The 12,325-nt window shown below is 40.1% G+C and overlaps 1 long non-coding RNA gene across 2 annotated transcripts; it reads right to left on the reverse strand.

Moving 5' to 3' along the window:
• Positions 1 to 467: 467 nt before the first annotated feature.
• On the reverse strand, positions 468 to 5,915 carry LOC113603449 (uncharacterized). Of its 2 annotated transcripts, none has more exons than XR_008289257.1 (5): positions 5,600 to 5,915; positions 4,734 to 4,812; positions 2,935 to 3,002; positions 1,211 to 1,407; positions 468 to 803 (listed from the first exon to the last, which is right to left on the reverse strand). It is a non-coding gene; the product is annotated as an uncharacterized LOC113603449 (long non-coding RNA). The 2 variants fall into 2 exon arrangements; XR_003425043.2 differs by having other exon boundaries at positions 468 to 764; positions 1,215 to 1,407; positions 5,600 to 5,913.
• Between the last annotated feature and the right edge of the window lie 6,410 nt (positions 5,916 to 12,325).

The following is a 12,325-nucleotide window of genomic DNA, read 5'->3' on the forward strand; positions in this document are numbered from 1 at the left end:
AAGAAAATAAAAAAGATCTTTAAAATAACAAAAAAGAGGGGTGCCTGGGTGGCTCAGTTGGTTAAGCGTCCGACTTTGGCTCAGGTCATGATCTCACAGTTTGTGGTTTGGAGCCCCGCATCAGGCTCTTTGCTAACAGCTTGGAGCCTGGAACCTGCTTTGGATTCTGTATCTCGCGCTCTCTCTTTCTCTCTCTCTCTCTCTCTCTCTCTCTCTCTCTCTGCCTCTTCCCTGATCACACTCCATCTCTGTTTCTCTTTCAAAAATAAACAAACAATAAAAAAAAAAAAACCAACCAAAGGAACCACTTAAAGCCAAAAGCAAATGGATCTGGAACTACTGGACCAGAATAAAATCAAAACATCAAGGTGTTTTCCAAACTAGAAGTAAAATGGTTTTTTAGGTAGGTTCAGTCCCTGGGAGAGAGGCAAATAACTATGCACACAAAGTCAAATGATTAATTTGTTATCAGAGACAAGCTGTGAGTCTAGTTTTATTGTTCGTCTTTTCCACATTTGGATGTGTTGTGCTCCTCTTCCATGATCTGGCTTTTCCGTTCAGCCCTTGCCATAGACATGTTTATTTGGAGATGTATTTGCCCTTTGCTCACAGTGGATTTGGTGGCAGTGGATCACAGGTGGTGCCGCAGAGTATCTGTGTTCCAAGGAAATGGTTCTGACTCAAGGCCAAAGCAGTTCTCAGAAGCCATTTAAAGACCTTATGTGGAGACGAGGCCAGACTCATCAAGCAGACATCAGTGGACTCTGATAACAAGAAACAGAGGAACTAGACGAGTCTCACACCTACCTGGAGAGCAAAGATCAGGACCTGCTGTGAGTACAAGTGACAGGAACAGACAAGAACCAAAAAGGAAACAAAACAAGTATCCAAAGCTCCAGACAATGTATCAAGAACCACGCTCTCCAGAGCAGAACCGGTACATATGAGGAGGTCCATAGATAAATGCAGCGATTAATGACTGAGTAAATAAATGAAAGAAGGGATCATGGGAAAGCAAGCAATAGGACAGATAGAGGTGTGGGTGGGGAAGGTGGTCCTTGATAACACATGAAAGTGGCAAGGAGCCTCCTTTAAGATTGGAGGGGTGATCAAGTGTGGCTAGCCAGGGAAATGCCAGTGTGAGTACACAACGCATTGTGCTTGCTTCAGTAGGGAGTAAGAGGGAAAAAACCAAATTGTCATTTATAACCTACCTCTCCTAAACCTAAACAGCTTCTTCCCTTTGCCAAGTGCCCTTTTCTTCCCAGGTCTCTAAGCAGCCCTTTGCAACGCCAGCTCCCCGGGTTCCAGCTAGGTCTCATGGGAACGGCACCACGCTGCTCCACTGTTGGTTATTCTCCAGGGCGAAATTCTCTGGGGTCTACCTTATTCCATTCCATTCTTGGCCTTGTTTAGGACAAAGGAGGGAGAGAAGGAAAAGGAGGAAAAAGGATAGTAATTTTTTTTTACAGATTTAAGTTGAGCTTTATTGAGGGGAAGAAACCAAGACTGTGTATAAATGAAAGAATGCTGTTCCTTCATATCTCAGTCTTTGTCAGTATTCCTTATCCAGGATTTCCTAAGAATGGGGCCAGGGGATCGATGGTGTTGCAAGATCTCTCCTTAGGACTGAGCCCCTCATTTCCCCAGCTGCTTCAGCCGCTGACAACTTTTGATAGAAATTGCCTTTGGCCACAGGGCCGTGCCTCCTCCCAGAGAGGAGCCCACAGCCAGTGACTGGATGATACAGAGATACAAAGATCGTCTCAGTCTCCGAGTGCCACGTAGGATCAGCAGAGCTGCAGGGTGCAGTGCAAATCCGCTACCACTCCTGACTTGCTCACTTCCCTGCAAGAAACAGACCATTGTCTGCCTCCGAACCCGTTTCCAGAGAGCCCAATCTAAGACATGGCATACCATGTTTAGAGACACGGTCATAGAAATTCCAATAGGAGAGAAAAAAGACCTGCCGTCTATGCTACTTCGACCAACCATTGACCAGATAGTCATGATGTCTGGGGATGGTTAGCCTAAAGGAAGCCTTCTAAGCAGCAGAATTACATTTGGAAAAAAACAGAGCTCCCTTCCCCATGAGAAAGATAACAAAAGAAAGGAAGCTATCACAACAAGGACACAACTGCTACCTAGCAATAGTTTACGATTTCTCACATTACTATGTAATTGGGATGTTCTCTCATTAAATATACAATAACATATAATCCCTTACTGAATCCAAACAATTTCAGTAATGTTATAACCCTCAAAAACTCAGCATGAGTAGTTTATGTAAAGCAGCAGATAGATGGACTTAACAACTGGCTTGGGATTTGGTAAAACTGCATGGTGGTATTTGGATGATTGTGTCCAGGAATAATTGTTTCATTCATATTGAATACCAGGAAGACCTTAGGAATTAAATAATTTATACTGAATTAAGTTAAATAATCTAGCCAACAAACCTAATGAATCATGAACTGCATTCTGATTGGTGGAGAAGAGACATTAGCCCCCAGAGAGTAGCTGTTTTCTCTACATAACCATCCAGGCATGCTACAGATAAATTTGCAAGTTGGCCAATATAGTTGCAAAAGATGAACCGAGTGTACGAGATAGATACTGAATTCCCCAGAGTCTGAGCTGACCAGTGCTGACTTGGTGGTGAATACTAAAAAAATTATTACGGAAACAATTTAAAGTTATGAACTCAATTTTATCAGATTTATGAAATCAATTCAAGTTATGCAACTGGAGAAATTAACCGTGCTGTTCATTGTAAGACTGTTAATTACTCTTAGGGAGAAGTGTGCCTTTAAAGAAACATACTTAAAGCAGAAATGTTAGATTGGCTTCTGTCAAAATATTGAGCATCCATAATGGTAAGGAATAGTCCAGGATGACAGTGGGACAATTTCTATGAAATATATATAAAATTACCTTTTATTTGCTGTAGCCATTTCGAATATTATTTATCTCTGAAGATCTTGAAGAATATCACATAAAAGCTAAAGAATGAATGAAGAAGATAACTAGATGTTTGACATGTTTTCAGTAAACACAGGTAATTTAAGAACTTACATGAGCTCTGCATGATGCCTGGGTGGGAATGTCATTATGTTATAAGCTGGACGTTACAGAGTGTGTCCCCCTGAAGCTTTCGATTTCTCCAGGGAGGCTGTTTTCTTTTAGGAAAATAGCCACAGTATCAAAAGTCTTGCTGGGTCTGTAGCTAAGAGGCCCAGGAGGATGCTTTCCTTGGCAGCCGTCACCAGGACCCATAGAGAAGAGCTGTCTTTTCTGTTGCATTCTTTTTTTTTCCCAAGAGAGTTGAAATCATGATTAAAAACCCCAAACATAAGATTTGCTAATTACCAAGTTTACTAAAGGAATACATAACTTGAACAAAATTTTAAGACATCAGAAGACCTACCTGTCTTTCTCTTTAAGTGACTAGAAGTCACTACATTTTCTAATGCAGGGTAGAACATAACTTTGCAAGTTTTTTAGCTGTATAATTTTTTCCCAAGCATTCTCACAGACTATATATACTTTAGGTTTATAGGTCATCTCTTTTTACCTGTTGGTTGCTTTTCTTTCCTTTCTTTAATAGAAGGCTTTATTTACCTCCCTGCCACATATCCATAGGAAGGGTCTAATCACCTTTCTGGATGTCTGGCCCAAAGGCCCTGCTGTCTCATCTTTAAGAGTGTCTACATCTAGGGGCGCCTGGGTGGCTCACTTGGTTAAGCGTCCAACTTCAGCTCAGGTCATGATCTCACGGTTTGTGGGTTCGAGCCCCACATCAGGCTCTGTGCTGACAGCTCAGAACCTGAAGCCTGCTTTGGATTCTGTGTCTCCCTCTTTCTCTGTCCCTCCCCTGCTCATGCCCTGTCTCTCTCTGTCTCTCAAAAATAAATAAATGTAAAAAAAATTTTTTTTTAAAAAAGAATGTCTACATCTGGGTTTTCAGCACACATTCTTCTCATCTCATAGAGTGGATGTGCTTATCACAAGTTGGGTGTGACAGATTTCCACGGGGGAATAAAACTGAAGATGTTTCTGAAATCAGATGTTAAGAAATCAGAAAATGGGGGCACCTAGGTGGCTCATTGGGTTAAGCGTCCAATTCTTGGTTTTGGGTCAGGTCATGATCTCACGTTTCGTGAGTTCCAGGCCCACGGCAGACTCCACACATGAGTGCGGAGCCTGCTTGGGGTTCTTTCTCTCTGTCCCTCCCCTACTCATGATCTCTTTCTCTCCCATAATAAATAAACTTAAAAAGATCAGAAAAACATTTAACATTATTTACTTAGAAATGCATTTTAATAAGTATTAGTAACATCACACGCTAAGATATTGCACAGTGCAGAACCAGAAACTGTTGTAACAGTGTTAGGAGGGCAGAGAGAGAGACAGAGAGAGAGAGACAAACTTCATCTGACAGGAATGCAACAAGAAAAAAATGTTTAGTAATAGTTGCTTTGAACAGCTTTCTCCCTGGTTTTTCATCCACACATGCTGGCATCTTTTTAGACAATGTTAGAAGGGGTGATGACCTTGTCATTTGATATTAGTAATGGTAGTGCCGTGGTTACTGCAATCAAAAAGCAATGTCTTCGTTCATTTGGACCCCCCACCACTCACTGGTTATGTGACTTTGGGCAAGTTTTCTCAAGGCATTTCATTCACCTGTCTTCATGACACCCAACGCGATGTGACTTGACTTATTTACTTACTGCTTTGCTTTGTTATCTCTCTCGACTCAAATATTTCCTTGATGGCAGAAATTGTGTCCTTTCTGTCTCTCCCAAACACCTAGAATGCACATAGGAGCCACGAAAATATTTCATGAAGGAATGAAGAAGTTAATAAATTTCCTTAAGTCCCAGCGTCTTCATCTGTGAAAGGAAAGTAATACTACCTGCCACCTTAGAAGGATAAGTTAGCATGCATAAATGAGATAACATACAGAGCAAAGCACAGTACCTGAGTAGTATTGAGCAAATGTACAACAGTTTCTTTCCTATCTTCCTCCCCATTGCAAACCAGGCTAGCCTCGGGGTACGTTTACAGTGGTGATCGTCAACCATAATATGTCCTTCTTATAATAAATATTTTATAAAGTCCTTTGTACTATCCTAAAGTGTAAGTCACAGATACATAACCTACTTGTCAACCTAATTTCAAAAAATCTTGTTACATAAAGACGAAATTTTAAAGTGATGTGTGAAAAAGAAAACTCATGTGTTTTAACATTTAAATGTTCAGATTTGACTATACTGAAAGACCAAAAAGTCAAAAATTTCCAATATTCTCCCTGGAGTGAGTACCATGCCCAAGGGTAACTGCTGGTTTGTCCTTTGCTGATGAGAAATCATTAAAATAAAAGCTAAACAAGGTGGAAGAAAGAACATGAGAACCAGAAAATTACATCAGAAAAAAATAAGATGCCCTGGGAAGGTGTCCCCCTTTACAGCTGGGCAAGTTATTATGAAGCCCAGGGACCAGCAGAAGAGCCTCTGAGTTTTCACATGCTGCCTGGGAAGTCTACAAAATTATCTTCTGTCAGACCTAATACTGCAAAATGCACTTGTGTACTCACCAATGCACAAAATGTTGGAGACACAAAGAAACCTACAGATCGTTGGCTTCAACCTCTTTGTTTTATGAGTGAGGAGACGGAGTCCAGTGAGCATTAGTGAGAAGCCTTTTTGCCTGTTCACCAGATCACATCTTAGTATAATGAATGATGAATCCACTTGAATTAGGGATACTGTATGTCTTGCGTCAAGCTGCTATAACAGAATGCCACAGATCACGTGGCTTATAAACAACATCTGGAGGCTTGAAGTCTGAGATTATGATGTCAGCATGACCAGGTTCTATGGAGGGCCGTCTTGTAATTGCATCCTCCAACGGTGGAAGGGGTGTCTTTTGTAGAGGCGCTAATCCCGTTCATGAGGGTCCTCCTGCCTTGTGACCTATGACCAGTGGTTAGCAGCTGGAACCTGAAGAATAGTGAAAGTTTGATCACCTCTTTTTTCATGTCATGCAACAAACTGGAAAGTTCGCTGACCACACTCTTCTGTTTGTCCTCGTGGAGGATGCTAAAGAAAACTACCTTGTCTTTGGTCTTCAGTAAACTGGGTGTTTTTCCTGTGATTTGTGGCAGGTGGATCTCGTTTTTCCAAGTCTGGTGTCAATTTTTAAAATGCGTTATATAGGTCCTCTCAATTACTGTGTGCTAATTAATGTGCTAAACTCTCTCCTAAAACATCAGGTCAGTTAATATGCCCTGCTTGCATCTGGGGCTTCCCCAGTATTGTGGTACCAGCGTCAGTGTTAGGTCAAACAGAACTGAGCTTGAATTACAGCTTCTCCGTTTATTACTTGGATGACTGTGGGAAAATATTTATCTCCATAAACCTCAGTTCTTTCATCTTAAATGGGAGTTGTAACTTCTACTTACTAGGTTATCAGAAAGATTTAAGTGAATTATGCATACTAAATACATGTTTACAAACATTTAAGGCTCTTCAAGCCCTTATCAACTAAAACTTTTTAAGGGTTTATTGTTGGTTATACAGATGTCTGAGTTTGGGAGCAAAGGGGTAGGTAGGTTCGTGTAATGTGGTCATTTAGTGGTATTCCCCCTTCCTAACATCACTTGGTTTCCCTTTTGTAGAATTGCTTCTTTGGTATTCCATGGGGCATTGGTGGGTTGGTAAATCCAGGTACCCATTTCCCACTTAGAATCTAGAATCTAAGGAGGCCAGATCCTGCCTCTCCCTGGCCCAGGCAGTCAGAGCCTGGGCTGGTGACTTTTAACATGGCCAAGCAGATACTCTCCTGGAGAAGTTGAATTTTGAGCATGGGCCAAAGAAATGGTTGAACTTAACTATTTCTTGTGGTAACAAAATTCCTCCTGCTGCAGCTAAAACTAAGGGCCTCCCCTTTATATCCCAGGAAAAGGTATTGAACCCACACCATCAAAAACAAACAAATAAAAAATGTGTTTCTGACTGGCTCAATTTCAGGGGCCTGAGGAAGACCTGAAAGCAGTCACCAGCTGTTGTTAGCCAGGTGTGTGTCCTTTTGCTCCCAGTCAATTCTATGTATCTGCAGTCAAAACCAGATAAAGGTGTGGGAAGCCTGTCTCATGATTCCAAGCCTCTGAGTCCTGCCAGTTGCCATGGACCAGGTTGTAAGGGTTTCCACCACTGTGGAGCCAAGATGACCTTTAAAGAAGAAAAAAAGATACCGGTAATGGAAGTCAACGGACCAAGAGCCACACTCGACCATTTTACCTCTGGTCAGTTCTCCTCATTGCTCTTGTTTCTTTACAATGACACACAATGGTGTGGAGTACATGGAGCAGAATGGGAACCCGGACTAAAGAGAAAAGTAGAGTAAGAAGTTCAGAATATTTCCCTCTGTCAGCCAGTGTGTGGGTACAGCTTGTTCATTTCAGCTTGTTTATTTTTCTATCATGTCCATGGGTATTTGGGGAATGCCTTCTTTAGGAACATGGTCAAATAAAGCATATAGTTAACCAAAATGACTGTAGTTCAATACACCCACAAATCTATACGGCAGAAATACTCAAAAATCCTCCCATCTTTGAAAAAATTGTTCTTACAAAGTCTCCTCAAGAACAAAGTAAGTTTTCTGTACTTTTAGTGTGTTCTCCTTGAGTCTCTACAAGGACCCCAGGAAGCCAGGGATGGATGTCTTTAAAATGTCATTAATATCTGGTGCTTGGGATGAGTAAGCAGTGGGTTCAACAATCATTTGAGGGACTGTGTATTCTAAATGTTAATATTACTTGGGAAGATTACTTTGTGTAGGTCATAGAAAAGGGAACAAATCATAGTTTGCCTTTTGGAGAAAGGAGGATTAAAGAAGATATGTCTCGTATATCTGTAATTAATGGGGTTTACAAATGACTCAATCTTCCCACCTGAGTCCAGGGCTTGGGGAGTGAAGTGATAAATGGCCAAAGAGATGATTTTAGCCGAAGGTAACTGTGCAGCACAACACAGAGGCCTATTATTACTTTTTTTTGTAATCTGCAAAGAATTTAGCATGTATCTGGCTTTTGGTATGATTTCTTGGTGGATAGAAGAAGGAGGCCCTGAGCAATGAGCATATCCATTACTTTCTTATCATTAAAACTCTAGGCATCATTCCCTGGTGATGAAGTGCCTCTGCCATGATTAAGACTCTAGAATTATTAAACCACCCTGAGTCTCAAAGATGATTTAGAAATGTGCCTATGGAGAATTGTCCTAATCAGGTACTTCACAGAGGAAGAGCCATCCAGCCATGTACACATGTACCCATCCTTGACCTCTTTGGAACAAAGATCATTTGCTCAGTAAATAAATGCTTTCACTCTCTTGCCAATTTGCTTTTCAGAATGCTTTCCTTATATTTTTAACTAAGTTCTCACCTTACATGAATGACATACACACACACACCCTCACACATACACAACCCACCCCACCCAAAAACACAGCGTAAAGACATGCATGGTTCTGTAAGACACTCAATGTGAGCACTCTACCTCTATGTATATCTCCATTATCAAAAAGCATGTTGACAATATTTCTTCTGGAGTTTTCCTGTTTATGCGTCATCTACGCACTTCCTACTCTCACTGCTCCCTTCCTCCCCACTTACCAGGTGCCTTTTCCTTTTTTTTTTTTTTCAATATATGAAGTTTATTGTCAAATTAGTTTCCACACAACACCCAGTACTCATCCCAAACGGTGCCCTCCTCAGTACCCATCACCCACCCTCCCCTCCCTCCCACCCCCCATCAACCTTCAGTTCTCAGTTTTTAAGAGTCTCTTATGCTTTGGCTCTCTTCCACTCTAACCTCTTTTTTTTTTTCCTTCCCCTCCCCCATGGGTTTCTGTTAAGTTTCTCGGGATCCACGTAAGAGTGAAACCATATGGTATCTGTCTTTCTCTGTATGGCTTACTTCACTTAGCATGACACTCTCCAGTTCCATCCATGTTGCTACAAAGGGCCACATTTCATTCTTTCTCAATGCCACATAGTACTCCATTGTGTATATAAACTACAATTTCTTTATCCACTCATCAGTTGATGGACATTTAGGCTCTTTCCATAATTTGGCTATTGTTGAGAGTGCTGCTATAAACATTGGGGTACAAGTGCCCCTATGCATCAGCACTCCTGTATCCCTTGGGCAAATTCCTAGCAGTGCTATTGCTGGGTCATAGGGTAGGTCTATTTTTAATTTTTTGAGGAACCTCCAACCAGGTGCCTTTTCCATCTCCCAACTCACCCATCATAGCTATAGAAATACACCACAATTTTGCTTGGAACAGCTTCCACATTGGTGTTGTTATAACTACAAAACTTTTGGGCCTTAATTTCATTTCTTTCATAACTCCCTTCAAGGTAGCTAATAAGTCTGTGTATGTGTTCATTTTTCATACATATACACCACTGAATCAATCCCAAACTCATCCCAGGAGTCTAAATCTGTTCCAGAATGTTCAAAGGTAGTTGACAGTCTTTCAATTTCACCATCTTGCAGCCATCTCTCCTGGCACCTCCTGGCCTGCTCTAGCTCCCAGTTGTTGTCCTCCGCACCTCGTGCCTAATTTCCCCCCTGCGATTTCCCTGCATGGCAATCGTGGAGATTTCCTTTGCTTCCGTTTTATGTTGGTGTTCTGGTTTTTAGATCCCATCTCTTCTGTCTTGGTCACTCCCTCATTTTAGTGTTATGTCGTGTTGAATGACTTCCTAGAAATTTGATACATAAGAGGAAAATTGAGGCCATACAAAAAATTCTTCCTTCATCCTTGATCAGTGTAAATAATTCATCTGTGTAAATAATTTTGGGTTGGAAATCATTTCCCTCCAAATTTTGAAGGTATTTTTAATTTTCTGTTTGTTTCTAGTGTAACTATTAAGAATTCTGATGCCAATCTGATTATGTTTTTTCACCCCTCCTCCCACTCATCTGCCCCCTGGTAACCACCTGTCTGTCCTCTGTGTTTTAAGAGTCTGTGGGGTTTTTTGTTTGTTTCTTTTTTTCTTCATTAATTTGTCTTGTTTCTTAAATTTCACATATGAATGGAATCCTGTCTATTTGTCTTTCCCTGCCTAACAATTCATTTGGCATTATACCATCTTGATTCATGCATGTTGTTGCAAATGGCAAGATCTCATCCTTTTTATGGCTAAGTAATACTCCATATATTGTATGAAATTATATATATATTATATATAACATATGTAATGGATATTTTTATTTTGATGTAGTCCCAATGATTTAATTTAATTTATTTACACACACACACACACACACACACACACACACACACCCTATATCTACTTTATCCTTTCATCTATTAGTGGACACTTAGGTTGTTTCCAAATCTTGGCTACTGTAAATAACTGCAGTATACATAAGAGTGCATATATCTTTTCATATTACTATTTTAATTTTCTTCGGGTAAATACCCAATAATGTAATAACTGGATCATATGGTATTTCTCATTTTAATTTTTTGGGAACCCCCCCTACTATTTCCACAGTGGCTGCACCAGTTTGCATTCTCACCAACAGTGCACGAGCACTCCTCTTTCTTCCATATCCTTGACAATATTTCTTATTTCCTGTGTTTTTTATTTTAGCCATTCTGATATGTGTGAGATGATATCTCATTGTGATTTTGATTTTCATTTCCCTGATGATGAGTGATGTTGAACATCTTTTCATGTATCTGTTAGCCACCTGGATGTCTTCTTTGGAGAAATTTCTGTTCATGTCTTGTGCCCATTTTTTAATTGGATTATTTTGGGGGGGTTGGTGTTAGTTATATAAGTTCTTTCTATATTTTGGATACTCACCCTTAATTGGATATGTCGCTTGTCAACACCTTCTCCCTTTTTGTTTTGTTCATGATTTTCCCATTGTGCAAAAGCTTTTTATTTTGGTGTAGTCCCAGTAGTTTAATTTTGCTTCTGTTTCCCTTGCCTAAAAAGACCTATACAGAAAATGTTTCTATGGCTGATGTCAAAGATATTGCTGCCTATTTTTTCTTCTAGGAGTTTTGCGGTTTCAGTTCTCACATTTAGGTCTTTAATTAATTTTGAGTGTAATTTTGTGTATGATTTTAAAAAGTGGTCCACTTTTTCTTTTGCATGTATCTGTCCAGTTTCCCAACATCATTTATTATAGAGACCATCTTATCCCCATTGTATATTCTTGCTTCCTTTGTTGTAGATTACTTGACAAATAAATATGGATTTATTTCTGGGCTCCCTATTCTGTTCCAGCGAACTTTGTGTCTGTTTTTGTATCAGTACTTTACTGTTTTGATTGCTACAGCTTTGTAGCGTGTCTTGAAATCTGGGATTGTGATACTTTCATCTTTGTCCTTTTCTTAAGATTGCTTTGACTTCTGATTCTTTGGTAGATAAATTGTTTTCTTTTCCTTAAAAAGCTTTTGTCTGTTCTCTTTTTCTCACTGTTCTGAAAAATTTCAAGAATATTTTGGGTCTTGACCTGGGCACTAGATGTGCTCTTGTGATCTGAAAAATTATCTCCTTCAATTCTTGGAAACATTAAACATAATTTACCTCATATTATATTTGTTCTTTCTTTCAGGAATTTCTGTTATTAGCATTCATGCATCCTGAAATGATCCTAGTTCTCTTGTAATTTCTCTCTGGTCTTTCTTACGTATTTTTAATACTTCTGGGAGGTTTACTCAATTTTGTTTGTTTATTTATTTATTTTGAGAGAGACAGTGCAAATGGGGGAAGGGCAGAGAGAGAGAGGGAGAGAGAGAGAGAGAATCCTAAGCAAGGTCCACGCTCCCAGTGCAGAGCCCGATGAGGGGCTCAAACCCACAAAGCCACAAGATCATGACCTGAGCCAAAACCAAGAGTTGGACACCTAACCGACTGAGCCACCCAGTTTTATCTGTTAGCTCACCATTGAGTTTTTGTATGTGGTATTATATTTTTTTATAAAACCTTTTTTGTTTTCTGATTTTTTTCTTTTTTATACCATGTTATTCTTGTTTCATAAATGCGGTATCTTCTTTTTATTACCTAAAATATACCAAGTCTTTTTTCAGGTTTTCAGAACTCTGTATGGTCTCTGTTTCCTACACATTGCTCTTCTGCCATGGTTTTGGCCTCTACCTTTTACCCTATAGGCAGTCCTCTAATGCCTTCTGTTCCTCCTGTCATCTTACAGTCATAGTGGGGCACTGTGAACTGCTTGGAGGCGTAGGACATGTCGGCGGGCCTGTCAGTGGGATGTATTATCATGTCT

The sequence above is a fragment of the Acinonyx jubatus genome, chromosome A1 (genome assembly GCF_027475565.1).
Source record: "Acinonyx jubatus isolate Ajub_Pintada_27869175 chromosome A1, VMU_Ajub_asm_v1.0, whole genome shotgun sequence".
Lineage (NCBI taxonomy): Eukaryota > Metazoa > Chordata > Mammalia > Carnivora > Felidae > Acinonyx > Acinonyx jubatus.